At 37.1% G+C, this 26,377-nt stretch overlaps 1 protein-coding gene across 1 annotated transcript in view; it reads right to left on the reverse strand.

The window, feature by feature from the left end:
* Pde6d (phosphodiesterase 6D) overlaps nt 1–26,377 on the reverse strand; it is a 55,222-nt gene that overhangs the window by 28,100 nt on the left and 745 nt on the right. The gene's annotated exons all lie outside the window — the stretch shown is intronic.

Below are 26,377 nucleotides of genomic sequence, written 5' to 3' on the forward strand. Positions count from 1 at the left end.
ACCTTCTTAGATATGACAAAATAAAAAACAAAACCAAAATGCAAGTGACAAAAGAAAAATAAGTTGGACTTCATCAAAATTAACACCCACCTCCCTGTATTGGGGATTAAACCCAGGGCCTTGAGCATGGCAGACAAACACTCTACCACTGAGTTACATCTCAGCTCTTCCCCTACTTTTTTTTTTTTTCTTTTGGTGGGGGTACTGGGGATTAAACCCAGGGGTACTTTACCACTGAGCTACATCCTTTAGCCCTTTTTATTTTGAGACAGGGTCTCACTAAGTCACTTAGAGCCTGGCCTCAAACTTGCCATCCTCCTGCCTCAGCCTGGAGTTACTAGGATTATAGGTGTGCACTGCCATGCCCAGCTCCCTGCTCCCCTGCCCCCGCTTTTTTTTTCTGTGATGGGAACTGAACTAGGGGTAATGTACCCTGAGCTATATCCGATCTCTTTTTATTTTGAAACAGGGTCCACGTTGCCAAGACTGGCCTCAAAGTTGTATCATCCTGCTTTAGTCTCCTGAGTACATGGAATTACAGGAATATATCATGTCCTTTTGCTTTCTGATGACAAACTTTAAAACATAAGAAATTTTTAATTTTAGCCTCACATAGTGGCACACCTGTAATCTCAGGTACTTGGGAGGCCAAGACAGGAGAATTTCAAGTTTTAGACCAGTTTGGGCAACTTAGCAAGACCCTCTCTCAAAATAAAAAATAAAAAAATCGGGGGTATAACTCAGTGGCCCTGGGTTAATTCCCTAGTATCAACACACACACACATATACACATACAACAAAGACAACCTACAGAATTGGAGAAAATATTTGCAAATCTTAGAACTGACAAGGGTATTGTATCCAGGATAAAGAACTCAATAATAAAATGACAATAACACATTTTTAAAAAATAGGCAAAGGATATATGAATGTACACTGTAGACACACATATACACACAAAAACCCAACGAGCACATTAAAACATGCTCAACATTATTTGTCAACAGGGATATGCAAATCAAAACCACAATGAGATATAATATCACACCTACTTGGATGGGTTCTTTTAAAGAGTCCTGATAACAAGTATTGATGAGAGTGTAAAAAAACTGGAATTCCTTATACACTATTCGTGGCACTGTGAAATAGTACATAAACTTTAGAATAAACAGTTTGGTATTTCACCAAAAGGTTAAACATGGCTGGGGCTATAGCTCAGTTGGTAGAGAGCTTGGCTCGCATGCACAAAACCCTGGGTTCAATCCCCAATACCACACACAAAAAAAAGGTAAGCATAAAATTACCATATGGCTCAGAAATTCCTTCCCTTGGTGTATACCCAAGAAAAACAAAAACATCAGTTCACAAAAAAGTTTATCTATGGTCAGGCGCCGTGGCACACACCTGAAATCCCAGGAGGCTGAGGCAGGAGGATCACAAGTTCAAAGCCAGCTGCAGCAATTTAGTGAGGCAGTTAGCAACTCAACAAGACCCTGTATTTTAAATAAATAAATAAATAAATAAGGGCTGGGGATGTGGCTCAGTAGTTAAGCATCCCTGGGTTCAATCCTCAGTGCTCCACACCCTCACCAAAAATTTATCTATGGCCAGGCCTGGTGGCACACGCCTATAATCCCAGTAGCTCAGGAGGCTGAGGCAAGGAGGATTGCAAGTTCAAAGCCAGACTCAGCATCTTAGCAAGGCCTTTGGTAACTTAGTGAGAACTTGACTCAAAATTAAAAAAAATTAAAAGGGCTGGGGATGTAGCTCAGTGATTAAGTACCCTTGGCTTCAATCTCTGGTAAAAACAAAAACAAAAATAAAACAAACTTTGTCTATGAATTAATATAGCAGCATTATTCACAATAACCAAAAAAGTGGAAGCAACCCAAATGTCCATCAGCCAATGAATAAATTAAATGTGCTTTATCCACACAATGGACAGTCAGCCATAAAAATGAATTAGATATGTATATATGCTACAACATGGATGGATGATGAACACAGTATGCTAAATGAAAGAAGCCAGTCACAAAGGACCAAATATTCTAATTATTTTAAATGTCAGAATAGGCAAATCTATAGGCAGAAAATGGATTAAGAGTTTCCTAGGGCTGGGTGAGAGGGTAGAGAAATGGGGATTGATTGTTAATGGGTACAGGGTTTCCTTTGGGGTGATGAAAATGTTCTAAAAGTGATTGTGTTGGTGGTTGCAAAACACCCAAGTCTACTAAAAACCACTGAATCTTACGCTTCAAATGGGTGAATTATATGGTATATGAATTTTATCTCAATAAAGCTACTATATATAAATATATTTAAAAAAAGAATTATAGAGATATCAAAAGTCTTTCAAAGAATCATAAAGTGACCCTGTTCCACTTTCTCAGTTTTCATGCATAAATGACCAAAAATGACTAATCTGTACGTGGACTCTAAAGATACATGAAAAGCTCAATAGCTATTTATGATACCCCAATGTTTTATAAATCATTGTTTTAATAATTGTAAAAAAGGAACTGGGCTTCAAATCCACGAAGACCATCAATGAAATCCATCATGCATTTGAATAGCACTTTTATACACAGTATCTTAGCTGACCCTCTTGATTTAATTGGGTTTCACCCTCATTGTAAAGTAACAACCTCAGAGACACTAACAGGTAGTGAAAGGTAGTGATGGATTAGAACCTAGGTCTTATCTCTCTATTAAGCCATCTTCTAAGCTTATAAAAAGTTGCTTTTTGTATAGAATATTTCTTTATTTTAATATAAATATTTCTTAGTGAATTTTTTCTTACATTAGTGTCTTGAACTTTTTCCTTTTTAATACTGGGGAGTGAATCCAGGGGTGCTCTAGCACTGAGGTATATCCCCAGCCCCTTTTACTTCTGAGACAGGGTCTCACTAACTTGCCCAGGCTGCCTTCCAATTTACCATCCTCCCTCCTTCAGCCTCCTGAATAGTTGGGATTATATGTGTCAGCCAATGTGCCTGGCTTGCACGATATCATTCTGAATATACATAATTAAATTTGGTCCAAAAATCTAATCACTAAATTTTGATGTAATTTTATATGAAAAGTTTTATAGTTATTTTTCTCCATTTTTCATCTAGAATATCCAAAATCATTATCTACTTTATAGTTGTTAAACCCTTTTCAGTATCAGATAATAATCAACATATAATTGGTACCAAAAAAAGTGAAATTGGGGCTGGGGTTGTGGTTCAGCAGTAGAGTGCTCCCCTAGCACAGGTGAGGTTCAATCCATAGCACCACAAAAAAATACGTAAATAACGGGGCTGTAGCTATAGCTCAGTGGCAGAGTGAAATTGGGTTTGATCCTTAGCACCACGTTAAAAAAAAAAAAAAAAAAACTAAACAAATAAAGGCATGTTGTGTTGTCCATCTACAACTATAAATTTTGAAAAATAAGTAAATACATTAAATATATTGTGTCCAACTACAACTAAAAAAATAAATATTTTTTAAAAAGTGAAATTAACCCAGACTTGAATTCTAACAAGCTATTTGGGCTATAACAAGGCTTAAGTGGGCATTTCATTTGTCCAACACTTGCTGAAAATTTATGTGTTTGACTCAGGGCTTACACATAGTATGATTTAATAAGACATAGTCCCTGCAATAGTCTCTGGAGTTTCCTCCAGGTGGGGAAAACCACCAGGTAAAAAAATAATTACAATGCAATGTGAGATGCACTATCTACAAAGGAGGCTTTTACAAAGTACCATCTTGGGCTTGCCTGTGCTCAGGTTTTGTGAGATAAGATAAGTATCAGTGTCTAAAACATGCCTCCTAAGCTGAATATGTACTCACTAACTTGTATCACCTTTCAGTACTTTGCCATATCCAGGTGTCTCTTCCTTGCCTGATTTGCATATCCAGACAAGATGGCCAAGGTTGATAGGGTTACCATATCAGGTTAAGGCACACTGAGATCAAACATGACTCAAAAGAGCTCACATCTTGTCCTGACTTTGTTCAACAGGTATAGCTACAGCTCCTAAATTCTTTTGGTCATGAAGTACCTTGTAATCTTCCTCAGAAGAAATGCTAAGTTTAAATGTTCTATGAATAGAATATTAAGTCTATTTCTCTGAAATGAAAAACTGCACATTTCTCATCTTTTATACACAGATACTGGTAGAAAAGGGGGCAATAATATGCCAAGTAGAGCTTTTCTCCTGCAGAGTAAACCAGTGTGTATCTTTTAAAAAGTTCCTAGCTGCAGGATGTCTTCATAATGCAACTGGACCAGGCAAGAACATTTTTTTTTTTTTTTTTTTTTTTTTTTGCAGAGCAGGGGATCAAACCTAGGACTTTCTACATGCTAGGCAAGTTGGGCAAGTACCCTACCATCGAGCTACACCTGTGCAGACCATTGTTTCTGAAGTAATAAGACTGGTATTTATTCTCAAAAGTTTGGGAAAGAGGTTATCCATGACTTTCTTTGATTATAACACAGTGTGGCTAACCATAAATTGCTTAAGTTTTCAAGGATTTGCTCTCAGGATTTTCCAGTTTGCTTACCACAACAGACATATTAATGCAGAGGAACCTCTAACTGTGAGATATTGGTTGTCTTGAAGCAAAATTCCAACTAAATCAAGGAATTAAAAAAATTTATAAATATAATTCCCTCCAATATGATTCATAAATTACAATCTAAACACCATTAAGAATTTCCTATGGCGAAGCATCTTAAGAGATGGTAAGGTCAAGTTCTATGTGTTAGGTTTAAACACAAAAAGATGCTGGTGCTTAGTTGATGGTAGTTGTAAGAGCCTGTGGGAAGGTCTCTGACTTCACTGTGACATCTCCCTTTACACATGTCTCTTTCTGTGTAGAAGAACAACTTCCCAATACTAAATGTTTCCCAAAGTAAAATAGTCTGTCAAAGACCCCACATTGTAAAGAAAGTGAATTAAAAAAATTTTTTTTAGTTGTTCATAGATCTTTATTTTATTTATTTATATGTGGTGCTGAGAACCAAACCCAATGCCACACACATGCCAGGCTGAGCCCCAGCCCCAGCCCAAGTCAGTGAATCAGGTTACCTTGGGTCAGAATTCACTTAAACAATATAAAATGTGACATGGCTGAATAAAAATTTTTTTTCTGGTACTAGGGATTGAACTCCAGGCCTCGCACATGCTAGCCAAGAATTCTACAGACCAGCTGCATCCCCATCCCAGGATAAAAATTTTTAAAAATTAAAAATCATTTATGAAAATTGTATAATATGATCATGTTCATTAAACAGTATGTATGTACATTTAAGGATTCTTGATTAAAAGAATCATGAGTATTACTGAAAGTTTGGAAAAGGACAAAAAAATAAGAAACAGCTATAATTCTTTAGCCCAGAGATTTTATCATTTTATATTTTTTCTATGAATATGTACTTTCCCCAGTAAATGTAATAATAAATTTATATACACCTGATGTTCTAAAAACACTAAGGCAAATTATAAGATTCATGTACAACAGTGCTTCTCAACCTTGGCAGTGGGGGAATTTTTAAATTCCCTATGCCTGGACTAGATACCCCCAAAACAAAGCCAACCAATCAAATCAGGATCTCCAGAGTTGGAACTCAGGCATCAGTATTTTTCAAAGTTCCCTGGGTGATTCCAAGGAAGCCAGAATTGAGAAACACTACTTGACACAGTTTTACACTCCTTGAGTAAAAGGTAAGGCAGGACAGGCTTTCTTCAAATTTCATGTGCATACTAATCACCTGGGGATCTTGTTAAACTATATTCTGGTTCAGTAGGTCTGCGGTGGGACCTGAAATTAAACATATCTAAACAGCTCTAGGTGAGGCCAATGCTATCAGCCCAGGGACCACACTTTGATGAACATTTTGTTTTTCATTCTGGGAAAGAAAATTCTCCTACAGAACAGTAAGAAAAATTTAGCCAAAATATGGCCAATGAAGTCCATACTCTTTATCATCAGCAAGGATGACTGATCAAAAGTTTGAGGCTCACATGTGCAACTTAGACCTTATCTCAAAATAAAATAAAAAAGGACTGGTGATGTTGTCAGTGGTAGAGCACTTGCCTCGCATATGCCAGGTCCTGGGCTCTAACCCCAGCACTGGAACTATCCCACCCAATATTTGGAATAGCACGTTTTTTTTGGGGGGGGCTGGGGAACAGTCATTAGAGTTTATGTATTTGTGTGAACAATAGAACATAAGCAGGCATGGGGGAGAAGAGTGAGCAGTGAGAGAAAAAAAATATCAAATATCTAGAAAGTTGTGGAAAAAATAAAGCCCTTGGCCATAGTACTAGAAAGGTATAGAGTGAATCTGGAAGGGTATAAGGGGATCTTCAGAATCTATTTTTCTGCCAAAAACATATCTGGGAACCAGTACAGCTAATAAACTGACGTTGGTGCAGATTAACAACCATCTTGTATCAACTCCCTTCTGGGGACAGAAGGGACCCCAGGAGTATAAGTTTCCCCTGGCAGTGCTTTGGGAACTAACAACAAACAGTGAACCATTTGTTTAAATGCCTTTTTCTGTGAGCAAAGAGAACATCTGGGCTGAAACATGGGGTCCCTTTGCAGCTTCCTGAAGGTACCCTTCTGTGAATTTCTAAACATCCAGACCTACTTCACTAGACAAATAACAACAACAAAAGGCAGAAACAAACCAACCAACCAACCATTTTTTTCCCTGAGGGTTTTCCCATGGAAATTTGAAATATTAGTATATTAATTAGTACATTTTTTAGAATGACAAAGTAAACCTGTAGTATAAAAATGTTTATAAATCACTACCAGACTTATTCCTGTAAGATAATTTCTAAAAACAATAAGTCAACTTTCATGTAAAATTATCTGGAGCAATATAAAACAGGGGCCATATCTAGGTAAATTTGTGTTTAAATAGAAGAAACTAAAGGAGAAGACTTTACTAAGAAGTGGAAGGAATTCTGTTGTCAGATGATTCATGCTGTATGACTTTGCAGAAATGTTAGCAATCTTTACATTTAGCGGCTATTTATTGTATGATGGTGATGTTAACATGTAGTGAGTGCCTGATACTGTGATGTGTACTTTATCCGTATCCACATGAATCCTCAAACTCTATAAAACAGGCATTATTATATAACCCATATGTTGATGAGGAATCTATGGTCTGGGGATGGTAAGTACATTGCTCAAAGTTCATAACACCAGAAAGTGGTAAAGTTGGTTTTTGACTGCCTGATTCCAAAGGCCATTCTTTTAATATTTATATGATATTACCAGCTATCCTGCATGCTGTTTGTCCCAGGGAGGGACTATACTCAAGACTGGGGGATACAAGATGAATAAGTTATGATCTTTAAGTTCAAGACAAGTAGTGCTTCCAGGACACAAGAAAGGCACTCTCAATACTATAGGAAGCAGGATGGTTTTTGGTGTCATGGAATGCCAACTCAGATGAGATGAAATCTGACTAACAGATTATGCTAGTGTATTCCACAAGTCAGATCTCATCTCATTTGGGGTCCTTGATTCTTGATGTTTTTATATATCTTTGATGGGTAAAAGATACATTTAAAAGAAGATACACTATTTTCTAGTTCAGACAAGCTTTCCAGAAATTATTGAACTACATCAAACTATATAAAATTGATCAGCCACAACAGTTTCTAGGAAATAAATCTAATACCAGTTGAGGGTTGGTCTCATTTACATTAAATGATAGTGTTGCCTGACATCTTGATACTAAAATCTATCAGAACAAATCAGTCCAAGATTGAGGTTCCTGTCTCTATTTTGAGTTTCTATAAATCTCCAAAGATTCAGGAAAATCCCATTCATTATACTAGCCAATAATGGCTACAAAGGCCAATTTTTTTTTTTTTTTTTTTTTTTTTGTGATGCTGAAGATGGAACCCAGAGCCTTATGTACACTAGGCAAGCACTCAAACACTCAGCCTAGGGGCACTCTACTACTGAGCTATATCCCTAGCCCTTTGTATTTTATTTTTTGCTTTTTTTTTTTTTTTTTTTTTTTGGTACTGGGGATTGAATTCAGGGGAATTCAACCACTGAGCCACATCACAGCCCTTTTTTGTATTTTATTTAGAGACAGGGTTTCATTGTGTTGCTTAGCAGCCTTTTTTTGCTGAGGCTGGCTTTGAACTTGTCATCCTCCTGCCTCAGCCTCCTGAGCTGCTGGAATTGCAGGCTTGCACCACCAGGCTGTATTTTATTTTTGAGGTAGTGTCTCACTAAGTTGCCCAGGCTGACCTCAAACTTGCAATGCTCTTGCCTTAGCCTTCCAAGTTGCTGGGATTACAGGTGTGTGGCACCATGCCCAATGAGGTCAATAATCCTTAATCTATATTTTGTTATCGGTACAGATAGATTAAGTCTTAACTCTTGCACTTCTCAGGGCTACCTTCCTACCAGTCATGTTTAACATGATAACTGAAAACAGAATAAGGCAATGGAAAACGTATACAATATTTACAGGCTTATCCAGCATTTAGCTAGGTATATTCATGGTTTACAGGCAGTCTTCAAAGAAAGAAGAGGCAGGTAAAAGAAGGATATTTCAGTACCTACTTTCAATAAATATGTCAAGTGTAGTAGTGTTCGGGCTCCTCTTTTTTTCCTATTTTTCAATATTCATTTAGTACTCATGCCCACATGAAATAGTGGTGCTCCCAGTAGTTAAATACTTTTCTTAGGAACTTACAGCTGGAAAGCAATGTAAGTAACATTCAGATAGAGGTCTGTCCACGTTGCCTGGGAAGAGTGACTTCAGGCATCTGCAGGGTTTTAGGTCTTCCCTTTGTGGATAGCCTAACAGAGATGAAAGAGCTGAGAGAACTGGTGAAAGAGCGAAAAAGGCAAATACACCATGGAAATGGTCTTTTGGGATAAGCTTAGTAGAGGTATGCAGCTAGGAAGCTGTACTGATTGATCCATGGTGGAAACAAAATTCTATTCATAATAAAACTTCCCTATTACAAGCAGTGGTTACATATTATTTGAGCTTAAATATTTCAAAATAATGATCTCCTTCAATTGAGCTGTGGGTTTGGCTATTAAAAAGTAGTCTCCCTGCTTTCAATATATACTGAATGTGACCATGAATTTCTTTTATCTGAAGGGGATAGGTTACCTGATAGGTTCTTTTTTTTTTTTTTTTTTAAATATATATATATATATATATATATATATATATATCTTTATTTTATTTATTTTTATGTGGTGCTGAGGATTGAACCCAGTGCCTCACACATGCTAGACAAGCGCTCTACCACTGAGCTACAACCCCAGCCCCACTCCTTCTTTCTTTCTTTTTTTTTTTTTTTTTTAAATTATTAGTGGAGGAATGCAGAGTTGGAAAGTTAAACTCCTTTACCTTATTTTTTTTTTAATTAATTAATTTATTTATTTATTTTAGTTTTCGGCGGACACAACATCTTTGTTTGTATGTGGTGCTGAGGATCGAACCCGGGCCGCACGCATGCCAGGCGAGCCATGCCAGGCGAGCGGGCTACCGCTTGAGCCACATCCCCAGCCCACCTGATAGGTTCTTAACTACAATTTGGTTTTATAAAGATTTAGTGTTGCAAAGAACCCAAAATTACCTCAATTGACATAGAAGTTTTGCTTGTTACAAAATTTTTAGTAAAAAATAGTTCTTTTTATGTTTTTTAGTTGTTGATAGACCTTTATTTCATTCATTTATTTATATGTGGTGCCAAGAACAGAACCCAGTGCCTCACATATGCTAGGCAAGCGCTCCACCACTGAGCCACAACTCCAGTCCCAGAGTTCTTACCCTATTCAGCTAATCTCTGAGAAGACAGGAAACAAGAAAATCTTAGGTGGACATTTGGCAATTATGTTCCATAGTACAAGATGGAGAAACACACTGATTTTAAGAGAAGGGGTTAATGCCAACCACAGATCTGCTTCTAAGAGGTAGTTCAGAGAAGCAGGTTGCCATCCTTCTCCAGTCATTTAGGAGATCATAACTATATCTGCATTATCAAAACTTTATTTCTCAGGAATTCACATGGGATTTATTAGAATAGGTCTGTCTCACGAGAGAGCTCAAGGAATGATGTTCAGAGTGAGTAACGGGAAAAGTTTTACATGAAGGCTTGCTTACCTTCTTCCCTTATCTTCGTTTCCCTCCAGCTCTCCAAAGAGCCTCTACTGTCCTTTTGCCTTGCCTATAACTATAATCTTGCCAACCATCTCACTATTTATTTCCCAAACACATATAGAAGTACTACATGTTAAGCACAGATTGTTTTGGGGATTCCACTGCTGTACTACTCAGAATGTAGTCTATACATATTTAGATTAATATGAATCCACTTGCACATCTGTGACAGTGTTTAAAACATTTTTTTTCCTGTGTCATGAGGGATTGAACTCAGAGTGCTTTCACCATTGAGCTACATCCCCAGTCTTTTTATTTATTTGTTTAAAAAATTTTTGTGAGACACGGTCTTGTTAAATTGCTCTGGCTGGCCTCTAACTTGTGATTCTCTTGCTTCAGCCTCCTGAGTAGTTAGGATTACAGGCATGTGTCACAGCACCTGGCTAATATTTAAATTTTTTTTCACTTTTTAAAAATTGATTTTTAAAAAAATAAATGATAGTGGAATGCATCACAATTCTTATTACACATACAACACAATTTTTCATATCTCTGGTTGTATATAAAGTATGTTGACACCAATTCGTGTCTTCGTACATGTACTATGGATAATGATGTCTATCATATTCCAACATCCTTGCTAACCCCCTGCCCCCTCGATTTCCCTCCCACCCCTCTGCCCTATCTAGAGTTCATATATTCCTAAAATTTTTAATGTCAACTTAGCAGAGTAATTTGTTTGTGGATTCTAACAATTTTTTAAACTTTTATTTTGTATGTTATCTTTGTAATAATTCACTTTATTTTATTATATTTAAAAAATATTGGTCTATAAAGAATTAGAAGTTAAAACTGGGCTCTTCATCAGTGATAGTTTAAACAGTATTATTCCATGGCTTCTGCTCTTGACAAGGTTTGTCTAGTGTTATATAAGTGTCCAACAAAAAAAAATCCTTTCACACTCAGACATAAACTTTTTTTTGGGGGGGGGTACTGGGAATTGAACCCAAGGGTGCTTAACCACTGAGCCACATCCTCAGCCCTTTTTATTTTTTATTTAGAGACATGGTCTCACTAGGTTGTTTACAAATGGCTAAGTTGCTGAGGCTGGCTTCAAACCTGTGATCCTCCTGCCTCAGCCTCCGGAGCTGTTGGGATTACAGGCATGCACCACCATGCCTGGCTCAGACATTCACATTTCTGAAGAACATATAAAATTTAGGCTTTGTAAGTAGGTTTGGAAAAAACAAATTTTTTGAAAAAGTGAATTACTAATAGGTTAAAAGGATAAGAGAGGAGGGTAAAATAGGAAGGTAGAGCTGAGAGAAAGACAGTTTGATAAACAGGAAATCACAGGCAACTAGGTTAAAGGTTACAACTGCTACAAGCCTGATGTGAAAAAGTCAAGAAGGCAAATCAAGGATTATTGGAAGGAGGAAAACACTGAGTCCAGGCCCTGCTATCCAATCTACTTTCCTGTGCTATCTGTTACGGTAGTACTCACCAGGGTGTACTATGTACACTTAAGTTTGCAAGTCAAATTCCATTGACACTGTATTATTTATCTTTCTCAGCACATAATGGACACTCAAATACATGTTGAACCACACTGAGCATCAGTGAGCAAGTTTTAAGAGATGATTAGAATTCTCTTTCAGGTTAAGCATCAAAAAACAAGTCTTACTGAAGAGTATCTAGAAGGCAATGCAGGGGAGCTGCTCATTTAGGTTCCGCAGCCTGTACAAGGGGCAACTTAGAGCTGGTTCTCAGCAAAAACAACAAGTAAACAAACCAAATCCACCCCCCTACAGAGAACAGCAAAGTCAGGCAGCTGAATTGCATGTAAAAACATTAGATTTAAAAGGCTGTTCTGCATAGGAAGGGCAGCAGAATAGAATAGACATTATGATTGCTGTATGTATATAGGTGACTCTAATGACCAGTGTGATTCTGCAATCTGTACAATTAGAAAAATGAGAAATTATACCCCAATGATTCAAATGTATGAATCATCAAGATCATTGTAATGTCATGTGTAGCTAATAAAAAAAATTAAAAAAAATTAATTTGTATTATATAAACATGATGCCTGATAGGCAGGGCATGGTGAAAAGGAGTTAAAAGAGGACTTCTCTGAGGAAAATTACTTGACCTTTAACATTTTTAATAGTTCATTTTTATACTTATTGAAGTAAAATTGACCTATAATATACTGAACATCATTAGGGTGTACAATTTTTGTTTATTTATTGCATGTATATGTAACTGTGAAACCAATGTGAGAATCAAAATAATTAATTTTTCATAATAAAAAAAAGGCTGTTCTGCATTAAGTTTGAATTCATGACTTGGCAGAATACTTGTAAATTATATACAAGCATGTGGTTCTGAGTAATTTCAAGGTAAATAGATTTTTCAGGCAAAATGGCTGACTAAGCACATAATGATATATGCTAATGTCTACCACGGCAGACCAGAGCAATACAGGCAAAGCTTCAATACCAGGCAAAGCTTCAATACCAAGGTCATAGGCATAAAGAAAAACTTCTCCCTTTTTATTCCTTTGGGGTGGCAGCAACTGCAATGACTAGCAGTAAACAAAGGGAGCTTATATTTGGTGGCATTCTGAACATTTATTTTCATCACAGAAATGCCTTTCTTTGCTTTGCTCTCCCAGTTTCTGGTTGTGGTTTTTTTCATTTTCTTCTTGTTGTCTTTGTCTTTCAACACTCTCCCTTTATGATCTCTCTCCTCTCAGTCTCCCCTTCTTGTTCAGTTTCTGAACTCATTTCCTTCTCTCACTCCTACCTTCATTAATTCTCAAATGCCCCTCTACAAAAATCCTCCTGTTTCTTCTGTGCTAGTCTTGGTTATACAGAGCAGGATGATGTCTTTTAGTTCATTCTTTTCTTTTTCTTTCCCTTGTTTCCCTCTCTCCCTTCTTTCCTTTTGCTGTACTGTGGACTGAATCTTCAAGCACCCTAGGCAAGAGTTCTACTGAACTACATACCCAGCTGCCCCCTTTTGTTGTGGTAGGGGGTTGACTCAGGGACACTTTACCACTGAGCTTCACCCCAGTCCTTTTTATTTTGAGACAGGGTCTTGCTAAGTTGCCCAGGCTGGCCTGGATAAGCTGGGATTACAGGCATATGCCACAACACCCAGCTGTTTGTACATTTTTAAGAATCAATTTTAGCCAGTGGTGGCACAGGATTGTAATCCTAGAGGCTTGGGAGGGTGAGGCAGGATTGCAGGTTTGAAGCCAGCCTCAGCAAGTTAGCAAGACTCTAAGCCACTGAGACACTGCCTCAAAAATAAAAAGGGCTGAGGATGTGGCTCAGTGGTTAAGCACTCTTGGGTTCAATCCATGGAAACAAACAAACAAAAAATAATTCCAAAACCAAAAAAAAAAAAAAACCCAATTCTAATTCACAGACATTTAAACATACTTTCCTACTCAGTTATTTCTCAGTGATGTTCCATTTATGAGAGACAAGGTGAGAAAATATAAATGGATCCCTGGGAACCCAGGTTTCAGTATCCTTGAAACTTAATATGCAGCACTGTAATCAGTGGTTGATATCCCTAAGAAATGATACTCTGGCCCTGGCGAAGTTACTATGCTTGGAAAGGGTATGATAAAAATCCAAATTGGCCTGGGAAACAGTGGAGGTAAGTAATTTAGTAATGAGAAAGAGATCACCATTTGAAATGTAACAGTCCTCTCACTAGCAAAGTCAAACAATAAAACAAATCTTTCTTTTTCTAGTATGTCTATTATTCTACTGTGAGCAGTTATGTGCCTGAAATTGGTCAGAAACAAACTGGGAGAGACAACCAAAGGGATTCTTAAGAGACTCTCTGCATTTTCCTTTGCTTCCCAACCTCTTGATTGAAGAAGAGATAATACAAGGTCTTTCCCAGGGGCCTTTTTCCCAAAAGGCATTTTCTTTCATGTTATTTGGAGGCACTGGGATATTGCCTTGAATCTTATCAAAATCTACATTCAGAGATTCCTAAGCTTCACCTAGTTTTTAAAAAACGCTATATTATTGAGAGGGAAAACATCTTTCTCAAATGATAATCCTTTAAAAACATGCAAAAGCAAAGCCAAAGATGATTTTAGTTTTAAAGTGGGACTTAAGTGTTGTCTAGGGGGCTTCTTCTGTTGTCACTCCATGGCCAATTGCTTACCAGAATTGTGAAAAAAGATGTTCAGATGTCTAAGCTAGAGTAAAAAAAAAAAAAAAATTATCAAGTCTCTGGCTTTTGTGTCACCCTGAAATATGAAATCTACAAATTTGCAAAATGGACCCAATCATGAATTGTACAGCAGAGATAAATGACTGTAACAATATAATAACAATAATGCATTTAAGTCTTTTTGTTTTTGTTTTTTTGTATAGGGATTGAACCCAGGGACACTTAAACACTGAGCCATATCTTCAGCTCTTTTTATTTTTTGAGACACGGCATAGCTAAGATGCTTAGAGCCTTGCTAAATTGCTGAGCCCGGCTTTGAACCTACTACCCACCTGCCTCAGCCTCTTGAATTGCTGGGATTAGGGGTATATGTACCACAGTGCCTGGTGAGGAGCTATGGTTTTTAAAATGAGTTGACAGGGCTGAGGTTGTGGCTCAGCGGTAGAGCACTCGCCTAGCATGTGCGCGGCCTGGGTTCGATCCTCAGCACCACATAAAAATAAATAAATAAAACAAAGATATTGTGTTCAACTACAACTAAAAAATAAATATTAAAAAAAATGAGTTGACATACATTATGTCATTCAAATTTCATAACATCTTTGTAAATCAGATGGGGCAAGCTTTAACCTCACGTTACAGAATAAGTGACTTGTGCAAAAGTGACAACTTAAAAAATGATTTCCCTTTTTATTATTTTTTGCATTGTTGGTGATGGAACCTAGGGCCTTGTGCATACTAGGCAAGTGCTTACCAGTGATTTATATACCCAGTCCTAATCTTTTTACCCATTCAAGCTAGTCCCCTAAACTCTGCTTTCCTAGGCCACCAGATTTCTTGAAGAGTAATTGATTCCTGATGATTTTCTTTTCTCATTATTCATTTTCTAATTTTTGCAGATTATAGTTAATTTGTTCCCTCAAATATCAATTGTTTTATTTTTGTTTTGTTTTTTTAAATACATCTTCTGCCAGGGTGGTGCACTCTTTTTTTTTTTTTTTTAATTTTTTAGTTTTCAGCGGACACAACATCTTTGTTTGTATGTGGTGCTGGGGATCGAACCCGGGCCGAACGCACGCCAGGCGAGCGCGCTACCACTTGAGCCACATCTCCAGCCCTCAATTGTTCTTAAATCACTAGTTACTATAAGGTATAATGGGACTCTTAATATATTCTTAAATATTTGTTGAATGAATAAAATTTCCGGCATCTCAAGGACTTGTTTTTGATCCTCCATTCTTCCTCACTCTTGACTCCAACTCACTCCTGAAACACTCTCCTCCCTCATTTTTCATGTCATTACTTATTTTTCTTCTCTAACTCCTCAGTAACTTAAAAGATTAAACTACTTAACACCTACTCATCTTTCATGATACTATTCAAATGACAATTCTGAAGTCTTCCACACCGCCCCCAGCACTAGTCATTCTTCCTGTTTCTATAGCATTTAATATCTACTGCAAGGCCCCTATCACATTGTATTCTGATTGTTATTCTCTCTCCCTTATACAAGAAATGTCCTTTGGACACAGAAACCAGTTTATTTATTTATATCTCTTGGATTTAGCAGGTGATTTGCCACTTACAGATTATCTTAAAAACTGTCTGAAACAACTGCCAGTAAATGACAGCCCTAGGACTAGAACCTAGCTCTTCTGGATCCTCCTTATTTAATACTTAGAAGATGGCTCAAAAGTAATTAAGGGGGCTGGGGATGTGGCTCAAGCGGTAGCGCGCTCGCCTGGCATGCGTGCGGCCCGGGTTCAATCCTCAGCACCACATACAAACAAAGATGTTGTGTCCGCCAAATACTAAAACATAAATATTGAAATTCTCTCTCTCTCTCTACCTCTCTCTCACACTCTCTCTCTAAAAAAAAAAAAAAAAGAAAAGATACCTAAAAAAAAAAAAAGTAATTAAGGCTCATGGTGACATTTCTCACTTCTTATTCCATGAAAGTGCTCAGGTTCTCAGGAGGGTCTGCTAGATTCTTATCTCAATCTATAAATACTTCAAGAAACCTTTAAAACTAATCCTAAAAGTATGTAACACTCTGTAACAGGAATCCCAATATACTTTCACTTGATAATTTTCATAGAAGTTTTAAAGAAAATGTTGCATTATGAAACTGAAATAACTTAAGCTGCTCACAGGTAGGATTGTCTATCTGAAATGCAAGGAAATGCTCACTTATTTGTGCGAGGTCCAAAGGGATCATGTAAGACATTCTTTCTCCTCATCCTATGAGATGACCTGAATTGCTCATCTGAGATCATTTCCTCATGGAATAAACTGTGTGAATAACTTAACTGGATAAAACTGCATGGTTCACAATCCTGTGTTTATTAGATTTTAGTATGTTTGATTATGATCAAAGTTGCTAATCAGATTCCTGTAAATGACCATCTCTTGACTACACGTGAAAAAAATGTGAAAGAAAACAATCGTTTGCTGCTTAATTACTTTGGGGAGACTGTCTCTTGTTTGCAGATAACGAATTGCTAAATTATTCTTCCTTATCCCAGGCTAGGCCCTGCCTCTTATATCTGAGAATCGAATAAAAACTAAAAATAATATAGGATTTATAGCTATAATGGAAGAAGAAAATAATTTTCAAGTGAAAAATAAATCTGTGACTTAAATAATGAGGAAAATTTTTGACTCAAAAATCAAGGATATAGTATCAAAAATAGATTCCCCAGGAAGGCAGCATAATATATTATGGAAAACATGGACTTTGTACAGAAACAAGGTTTAAATAAAGGTTCTGCCTTTATCAAATGTCGATCCTCAATTCCCTCATCTATGAAGTGAAGACAATAATGTAGGGTTGTTGTAATAACATAATAATGTACTAAAGTGCTTTGAAAACCTGAAAAACAATAGGAATACCAGATATTATTAGGCCACACCCTTTCTTTTTGTGAGCAAATTAATAGCATTATTTATATCAGAGCTATTTAGGTTTAATTCTCTACCCTTTATCTAGATTCAGAGGCAATAATTGCTCCTCTTGACTCTGAATCAGTGTATCCAAAATTCACTAAATAAGATAATTCATCAATACTAGGAAAAGAGTTGGTTAAAAACAAAAAGGAAATCAGACTATATTCTTTAGTTACATCACAAAAAAACTGTGCCTATTTTAGGTGTGGAACATACGTCAATAGAAATACTTGCTGGAAAGAGTTCTTATCAATTAAGAAAGGTTGTCAACCAAATCAAAAGATTGTAGTATTGGAAAAGGATCTTAGAGTCTTTCTGGAGATCACCTGTTCTGATATATACACATTTGATATGTTTACAATTTCCCTCTGCAACACTCTGGATTGTCGTGCATTCATCTGTTGCCTAAAATGTTTATCGGAAAAAGTCTTTTTTTTTTTTTCCAAGTAACTCTAATAGTTAGAAATTGGGCTAAACTCTGATTCCTATAATTTCTATTCCTGAGTCTTATACTTCCTCTGAGAGCAACACCACATACACTTAATTCCTCTCCTTTAGAGCAGTTTTTTAAAATTTAGGAAAGAACACCCTTGTCCTTTGAACAACTCTTTTCATTTTTAGGCTAAAGGCCCCTGCGTTTCCTAATTACTGGCACATTTCAAGTACCTCTTCTCTGAACCAGCTCCACTTTACCCTGGCCGAGTCACTGCAGATTAAATAAGCTTTTGTGTGTACCCCTACAGTGAGACTATCACCTTTTTGCCAGAAACAGGATGCTTCTTTTGTCCAAGCCACTGATATCTTTATGCATATCAGACTGTAAGAAAATATATTTTCTTTTCCTTCCAGCTTTAAAATTATCAGCAGGTCAAAGGCAAACAAAGAATGCTGTTTTTGAAACCTTGACAACTTTGAGTTTAAGCATTCAAGCAATGTTTAAGAACTGTCAGGTTACTAGACAAGATGACCTTTAATATTCCTTCCTATGATGTTAAAGCTCAGGAATAGGGACAGGTCTACAAATTCAGAAGTCAAATCCCGCCTCCAAATGGGAATTTGTGGACACAGAATGTCCACAAATGAGGCCTGTGGGGGGAAAAGTGAGGTCAAAACTCATAAGCTAGAGCTGCCAAGCCTTAGCACCACCACTAGTCCTTTATCAAATACAGTGACAGTACTACCCAATTTTTCCATGACAGTCTTACCAGAATTCTGCCTCACTATTCCAGAAGCTATTATCATGTTTCACTATAAACCATATGACACACTCCTGGAAAGAAACTTAGAAGGTCTGAAGAAGATCAAAAATGTTGAATTTTATCCCAACTTCTTCCTAAACTGCAAAAGTAGGAATGCCTGTTTAAGAATCCTAAGTAATATAATCAATAGGGCATTATATTAATTTAATCTATTTAGGATAACAATAACAACTTCTCAGAGTCCATTCGGGAGGGAAACAAGCAAACAATCATAATCTACCTGGAATCCATGACTAGATGACCTGTGACCGCAGTTTTTAAGGCTGCATGGGTGGTATGTTTTGGCTGCTCTCCAAGTACTTTGGTTGACAGATAAAACTGTTTTAGGAAAATCATAAACTTCAAATTCATTTCTAACACCTGACCAAGGCAATAGTATAAGGCAATAGTGACATTCAAGAGAAGTTGAACAGTCTATCTTAATTAGGAAATCTAAGTGAATAGAAAATGTAAAGCCAATTATTTTAGACTAGAAATAAAAATCAAGGGGTTGGGGATGTGGCTCAAGCAGTAGCGCGCTCACCTGGCATGCGTGCAGCCCGGGTTCGATCCTCAGCACCACATACAAAGATGTTGTGTCCACCAAAAACTAATAAATAAATATTGAAAAAAAAAATCAAACTTCAAAGCGTTATGGGAAAGAGGATATCTGGGTTCTAAGACCAAACCATGGGAGAGGAAAAGAAAAAAAAAAAGAGAAGTGCTTTCAGAAAGCTTCTGAACTAATTTTTTTTTTTTTTGTCAACCTGCCATAAATTGGATTAAGAGTCTTTCCTAGATAACAATATAAACACCAGGTACATATCAATGTTTATAAACTGAGTCATTTCTTCAAAAGCAAAACAAATGTTTGTAAGAAAATCTGATAGTAGCATTAAGGAACTGGTTACATCCCAGAGAAATAGGTGGTTTTATGGAAATATTAACACTATAGTTATTATCATTCATAATTATTAATAGAATGGTTAACAGTAGTTAACATTTATTATTCACCATGTGCCAGGTACCATTATGCAAAGCATTTTTAAAATTTCATTTTATTTAATTATGATAACAACCCTCAGAGGTATGAGATATGGATACAGAGGTGCAAAGAGCATGAGTGCTCCACTGAGAGGCACTATGTGGAGGCAGCAAGGCTGAACCTTAACTGTCTGTGCTCTTTTTTTGACAAGGGCGGGTCCCAGGGATTGAACTCAGGAGCACTTAACCACTGAGCCACATCCCCAGCCCTATTTTGTATTTTATTTAGAGACAGGGTCTCATTGAGTTGCTTAGCACCTCGACATTGCTGAGGCTGGCTTTGAACTCATGATCCTCCTGCCTCAGTTTCTCGAACATTAGGAATTACAGGCCTGCTCCACCACACCCTGTCCAGGAAAATACAAATTAAAGCAAAATACCATTTGTTGTCCAAATTTGCAAAAATTTAAGATTCACATGTGGAACATTGAGGATTGTCAACATTGTTGGTGAAGGAACATAAAGATATTTTCCCTTTTTTTAAAGTAACAAAAATGGTTCTTACAGAAACACTCTAAGGTCTGGGGCTATAGCTCAGTAGTGGACTGCTTACCTACCACTCTTCCCGCTCTTAATCATTGTGTCCCATGCTCCCCTGTAGTTACATGGTAAGTTTTTTTTTTTTTTTAAATATTTATTTTTTAGTTATTGGCAGACACAACATCTTTGTTTGTATGTGGTGCTGAGGATCGAACCTGGGCCGCACGCATGCCAGTCGAGCGCACTACCGCTTGAGCCACATCCCCAGCCCCATGGTAAGTTTTGATGGGCACCAACTACCTTCCATAGAGGATACACACACACACACACACACACACACATAGAGCAAATGAGAATGAAAAGCTTGTCAGTTTTCCCTGAAAAGCTGCCAACCCTGAATATTATCAATCTTTAAAATTTCTGTCAAATTTGAAATTAGGGGATAACCTATTGTTTTGATAAGCCTTAGTAGCTCCTTCATTTATTTGTTTCTTCTGGGAATTGTCCATATCTTCCCCCCCACCACCTTTTTTTTGTGTGTGTGTGGTATTGGGGTACTCTACCACTGAGCTATACTCACAATCCTTTTAAATTTTTATTTGGAGATAGGGGTCTTGCTGAGTTGCGCAAGCTGGCCTTGAACCTGTGATTCTCCTGCCTCAGCTTCCTAATTCACTGGGATTATAGGTGGGTGCAACCATATCTGGCTCCTTTTCCCATTTTGAGCTAAATAATTATGTTATTGATATATAGGCAGCCATTTATATTCTGGATATTACATTAATATTTGGAGTATAGGTAAATAAATAAATGAGATCTGGGGTCACAGTTCAGTGGTGAAGTACTTGCCTAGCAGGTGTAAGGCCCTGTGTTCAATCCCCAGCATGGCTTTAAAAAAAAAAAAAAAAAAAAAAAAAGCTAAATCACTACTGCATACCATCTATCAAAGCAAATTCCAGGTAGATTAAGATAATGAAATTATAAAAGCATAATCCTTTCTGATGACAGACTGTTGGTTTCTTGATATTAATGTAATAAGATATGTATTTATGCCATTGAAAAAGTAATTCAAATAGGCAAAACAGTACATTATAGACTATATTAGAAAGCAACTATAAGAGTACTATGATGAATGTATGGCATTGAAACAATTCACAATAACCATTTTCGGAAATTATGAACATGATAAATTTATTAAGTGAAAAGGTAATTTACAAAACATTATTCTAGTTCCATTACTTATTTATTTATTTTTGGTACTGGGGATTGAAGCCAGGGGTGCTTAACTACTGAGCCACATTCCCAGCCCTTTTTATTTTTAGGAAAGATCTTGCTAAGTTGTATAGGGCCTGGCTAAGTTGCTAAGGCTGGCCTTGAACTTGGTGATTTTTCTGCCTCAGCCTTGGGATTTGCTGGGATTATAGGTGTGCACCCCCACATCTGGCTCTAGATCCATTTTTATAAAAGCAAATACAGCCAGATGCAGTGGTGCACACTTATAATTCTAGCAACTCAGGAGGCTGAGGCAGGAGGATCAACATTCAAGGGCAGCCTGGGCAACTTAGTAAGACTCAGTCTCAAATGAAAATAAAAAGGGGTGGGAATGTAGCTTTATGGTAGAGTGCCCTGGGGTTCAATCCTCAGTACACCCTGACCCCCCAAGAAATAAGAAGGGAAGAAAAAGGCAAAAATCAAATATAATAAACACTAACCACATTGGAAGCCTACATTAAAATATTAATAAAGGTCATTCTAGGTGCTGGGGTTTATGATAGAAAAATTGAACATTACTTTAAAAAATACATTGTGCTTTGGAAGATATCCCTTCTAAATATAGATAAAGAAGGAACTGAGACTCATTTTCATATCCTTTCAAGTACAGAGGGCCCTATGCATAACAGTCACCCAATAGTCTTGTTTAATGAATGAAATGGGAAACTGTGGGACTCACAATCTCTATATCAGCTGCTTAAAATTATCAAACCCAAAACTCACAAAACAATCACATTTATTTCCCAAGTAACATTTCATTCATAACTTTGATTTATAATTTAACAACAAGAGAGAAATGCGAGTCTTTGATGTGTACAAATTAAAAATGAATGGGATGGGATGGGCTGGAAGTGATATGAGAAAGAAATCTTACAAATATATTATTTTTGGGGGTACTGGGGTTTGAACCCAGGGGTACTCTACCACTGAGCTCTTTCTATTTTTTATTTTGAGACAGGATCTGGATAAATTGCCCAGGCTGGCCTCCAACTTGCCATCCTCCTGCCTTTGCCTCCTAAGTAGCTGGGATTACAAGCATGCACCACCACGCGTGGCAAAACATTTTATTTATTTATTTTTAAATGTTTATTTTTTAGTTGGACACAATATCTTTATTTTTATTTATATGTGGTGCTGAGGATCAAACCCAGGGCCTCACACATGCTGGGCAAGCACGCTTCCACTGAGCCACAACCCCAGCCCCAAATATTTTATTTTTGAAATAACTTAAGATACACACAAATACTGAATTATCTCAGACTATACCTGATTTATGCAATATGATATTCACACTCATTGAAGATCTACAGAGAAAGATTCTGTGTGAATAAAAGGAACACCAATATTTATATGGAGCTTATAATATGACTTTTTTTTTTTTTCATACCGGGGATTGAACTCAGGGGCATTCAACCACTGAGTCAAATCCCCAGCCCTATTTTGTATTTTTTATTTAGAGACAGGGTCTCACTGAGTTGCTTAGTGCCTCACCATTGTTGAGTCTGGCTTTGAACTCATGATCCTCTTGTCTCAGCTGGGATTACAGGTGTGTACCACTGCACCCAGCAAAATATGACTTTAACACACATACTCTGTTTATGACATACCAATTCTTTCTATTATAAACTATACTAATTATACTATAAAGCTATAGTTAAACAAAATGCATGCTGGCATAAGACAGATCAATGAAACAGAAATATTTATAATAAACCCATGTCTTGTGGAGATTTGGTTTATAACAAAGGCAGCATTTCAAAACAATGGGGAAAAGATGAAGTAATCAAATGATTCACAGAATCAAATGAAAAATATTAATAAATTTGAAATAATAATTTTAAAATTCTGTTCAGTGAAAAAAGGAGACAATTTGGGGCTGGAGTTGTAGCTCAGCGATAGAGTGCTCACCTAGCACATGTGAGGCCCTGGGTTCAATCCTCAGCACCACATAAAAATAAGTAAATAAAATAAAGGCATTGTGTCCAACTACACCTAAAAAATAAATATTTTTTTTAAAAAGGAGACCATTTTACATTGAGAAAAAGTACTTGCAACATAACAGGCAAATGACTGATATTAAAATATATAAAGAACACCCACAGGGCTGGGGTTGAGGCTTAGTGGTAGAGCGCTTGCCTAGCATGTGCGAGGCCCTAGGTTCCATCTTCAGCACCAAATAAAAATAAATAAATAAAGGTATTGTGTCCAACTACAACTAAAAAATAAATAAATAAAAAGAACACCCACAAAGCAACAAGAAAAATAAGTCAAATGGGCAAAAACAAAATTAACAAGAATTTCACAAAAGAAAATGAAATGACCAAATATGAGACTTGCAACTTCTCTAATAACAACAGTAATAATACTAGCCAACACATAATGCTTACTATGCATCAAGTGTTTTTCAAAATGCTTTAGGTATCAACTCATTTAATCTCACAACAGCCCCAGAGTCAGGTCCTAGTATCATCTCTATTTTATACATGAGGAAACTGAGGCAGAGGTTTAAGGAAATTGTGTAGGGACACACAACTAGGAGTGCGGACTAGAATTTTAATGCAGACAATACAGCTTCCTGACCTAGTTTTTTTTTTGGGGGGGGTACTGCGGATTGAGACCAGACATACTCTACCACATTTTTACTTTGAGACAGGGTCTCATTGAATTGCCAAGGCTAGCCTCAAACTTGCAATCTCCTGCCTCAGCCTCTTGAATTGCTGGTATTAAAGGTATGCACCGTGTTGTAAACTCCAGTATAGTTTTTAACCACTATACCATACTCTCTAGGGATCCAGGAAAATACAAATTAAAGCAAAATACCATTTGTTGTCCAAATTTGCAAAAATTTAAGATTCACATAGGAAATGTGGAAAATTGAGGATTGTCAACATTGTTGGTGAGAGAACATAAGGGTATTTTCCCTTTTTTTAAAGTAACAAAAATGATTCTTACAGAAACAGACACCCACTAAGGTCTGGGGCTGTAGCTCAGTAGTGGACTGCCTACCATGTGTGAGGCACTGAGTTTGATCCTTAGCACCAAATAATAAATAAATAAATAAAATAAAGGAATGCTGCCCATCTACAACTACAAAAAGATATATATATTTTTTTTAAAGAAACAGACACTCTGAAAGTTCACGTAAACCACATTTACCCAATAATGGGTGGACAATAATTGTGGTTTCTTACTAACACATTATTATTATTCCATGAAAGTAGGATCAAATCTTAAACGTTTCTGTTTGCCTCTTCTTTCTTAATCCTCAGACATCAACAAAGGCCACTGTATGATGGATGGGCACTCTCTTGTTCCCACACTTCTATATGCCTTGCTTCCCTTGTGCTTCAGGATTCAGTCAATTCAGGTCAAACTTTCTTGATGCACTAACACCATCATGAAATTGATTAATTCACATTTCTTTCTAGTGGGCTAACACAGTTCTGTTTTCTAGTGGACTAACAACAGGTCTGTTTTCTACTCTTTTTCATATTTGCCCCTTAGCGTCTTTCTGAACAGGTTCAAGAGAAAAGATGGAAGGTAAGAAGTTCAAACTTTCCTTTTTTTGTCATGTTCAAAAACCTTTTGTTGTTAGCAGTGTGGGGTGGCAGATGCCTGTAATTGTGCAGCTCAGGAGGCTGAGGGAGGAGGATCACAAGTTCAAAGCCAGTTTCAGCAACACTGAGGTGCTAAGCAACTCAGTGAGATCCTGTCTCTAAATAAAATACAAAATAGGGCTAAGGATGTGGCTCATTGATTGAGTGATCCTGAGTTCAATCCCTGGTAGCCCCCTCAAAAAAAAAAATGTGTTGAAAACATTTCTTTTTTTTCAGTAATATATTACTTACAATTAGACAAAAATTTTGCTTCCGAAATTTCTCAATACTCCATAGTATCTAATTTACCATTTATAGCATAATAAATAATTATGTAAATAACTTAACAATATAAACAACTTAAATAATGTAAATAGCTTAAGGGAAAAATGAAATAAAATCATGCCATAGGGTGTGGGTTTTTTTTTTTTTTTTTTGGTACTGGGGATTGAGCCTAGGGGTGTTTTATTTTGGCTGACCTGGAACTTGGGATCCTCCTGCCTCGGCCTCCTGATTCACTGGGATTATAGGCTTGTGCCACCTTACCTGGCATGCCATAGCTTTCTAACACTTTGGTTATCCTTATCTACTTAAAGGTTCTGTTATGAAGAGAAATAGAAAAGATACATGGAACTATGAAAAAGTCAGTTACTAAACTTCACTACATTAAAGTACTGAAAGTTTATCACAAATATGACAGTCTATACAAAAATGATACAGCTTTCAGCTTTTCAAAAAAAAGTATAGTGGGTCAGTTTTCATTTGTAATATTTCATTTGTACATCCTGTGTACACTTTTGCATTGTATCCTAAAATTTACTACCAACTTGGTTTTTGACATGACAAAGCAGTTAAAATTTCCTGGGGAGGAAACAGGCAGTTCAGAGAATAGTGCTTTACTAAACCTTTGCGGGGAGGAACCCTAAAGGGATGACTGCATTTCACTAAGAGAGGAATTTAAGACCGGTCTATACTGTAGACATGGGATGTAAGAAGAGATTAAGGTCGGCGGGAGATCGTAAAATTGGAATACACAAGATCGTATTTTTCTGTCGGTATCTTAGGGTGACAGACTAACAATCCATTGAAAAACAAAACTTCCTTGCTATATGAAGGAGAAGCAGGTTGCAAAAGCGGCACAACAGGCCCGAGGCAATGATTTCCATATCCTAACACGTCCTACCTACCGGGTCTTCACCACGATCGAACAATTGCTGGACAGCTCCACCACAGCTAGCCGCAGCCACACCAATGCCAGCCCGAAGTTCCCTTTACCAGAAGTCTCAGTGCAAACCAGAGTACCTCAGGGCATCCCGCACACAAGCTCACCGTCCTGTCCTCACTCATCTCGCTGGAACGAAAACTGAGCTGAGAGAAGCAGTGACCACCCAACGTCTCTAAAGGCCGAGAGAGTTAATAATTTCTCTTTCCCCACTTTCCTCGGC

This window comes from Marmota monax, unplaced genomic scaffold (genome assembly GCF_021218885.2).
Source record: "Marmota monax isolate L192 unplaced genomic scaffold, Marmota_monax_Labrador192_F-V1.1 WCK01_AAM20220418_F8-fsc00041, whole genome shotgun sequence".
NCBI lineage: Eukaryota > Metazoa > Chordata > Mammalia > Rodentia > Sciuridae > Marmota > Marmota monax.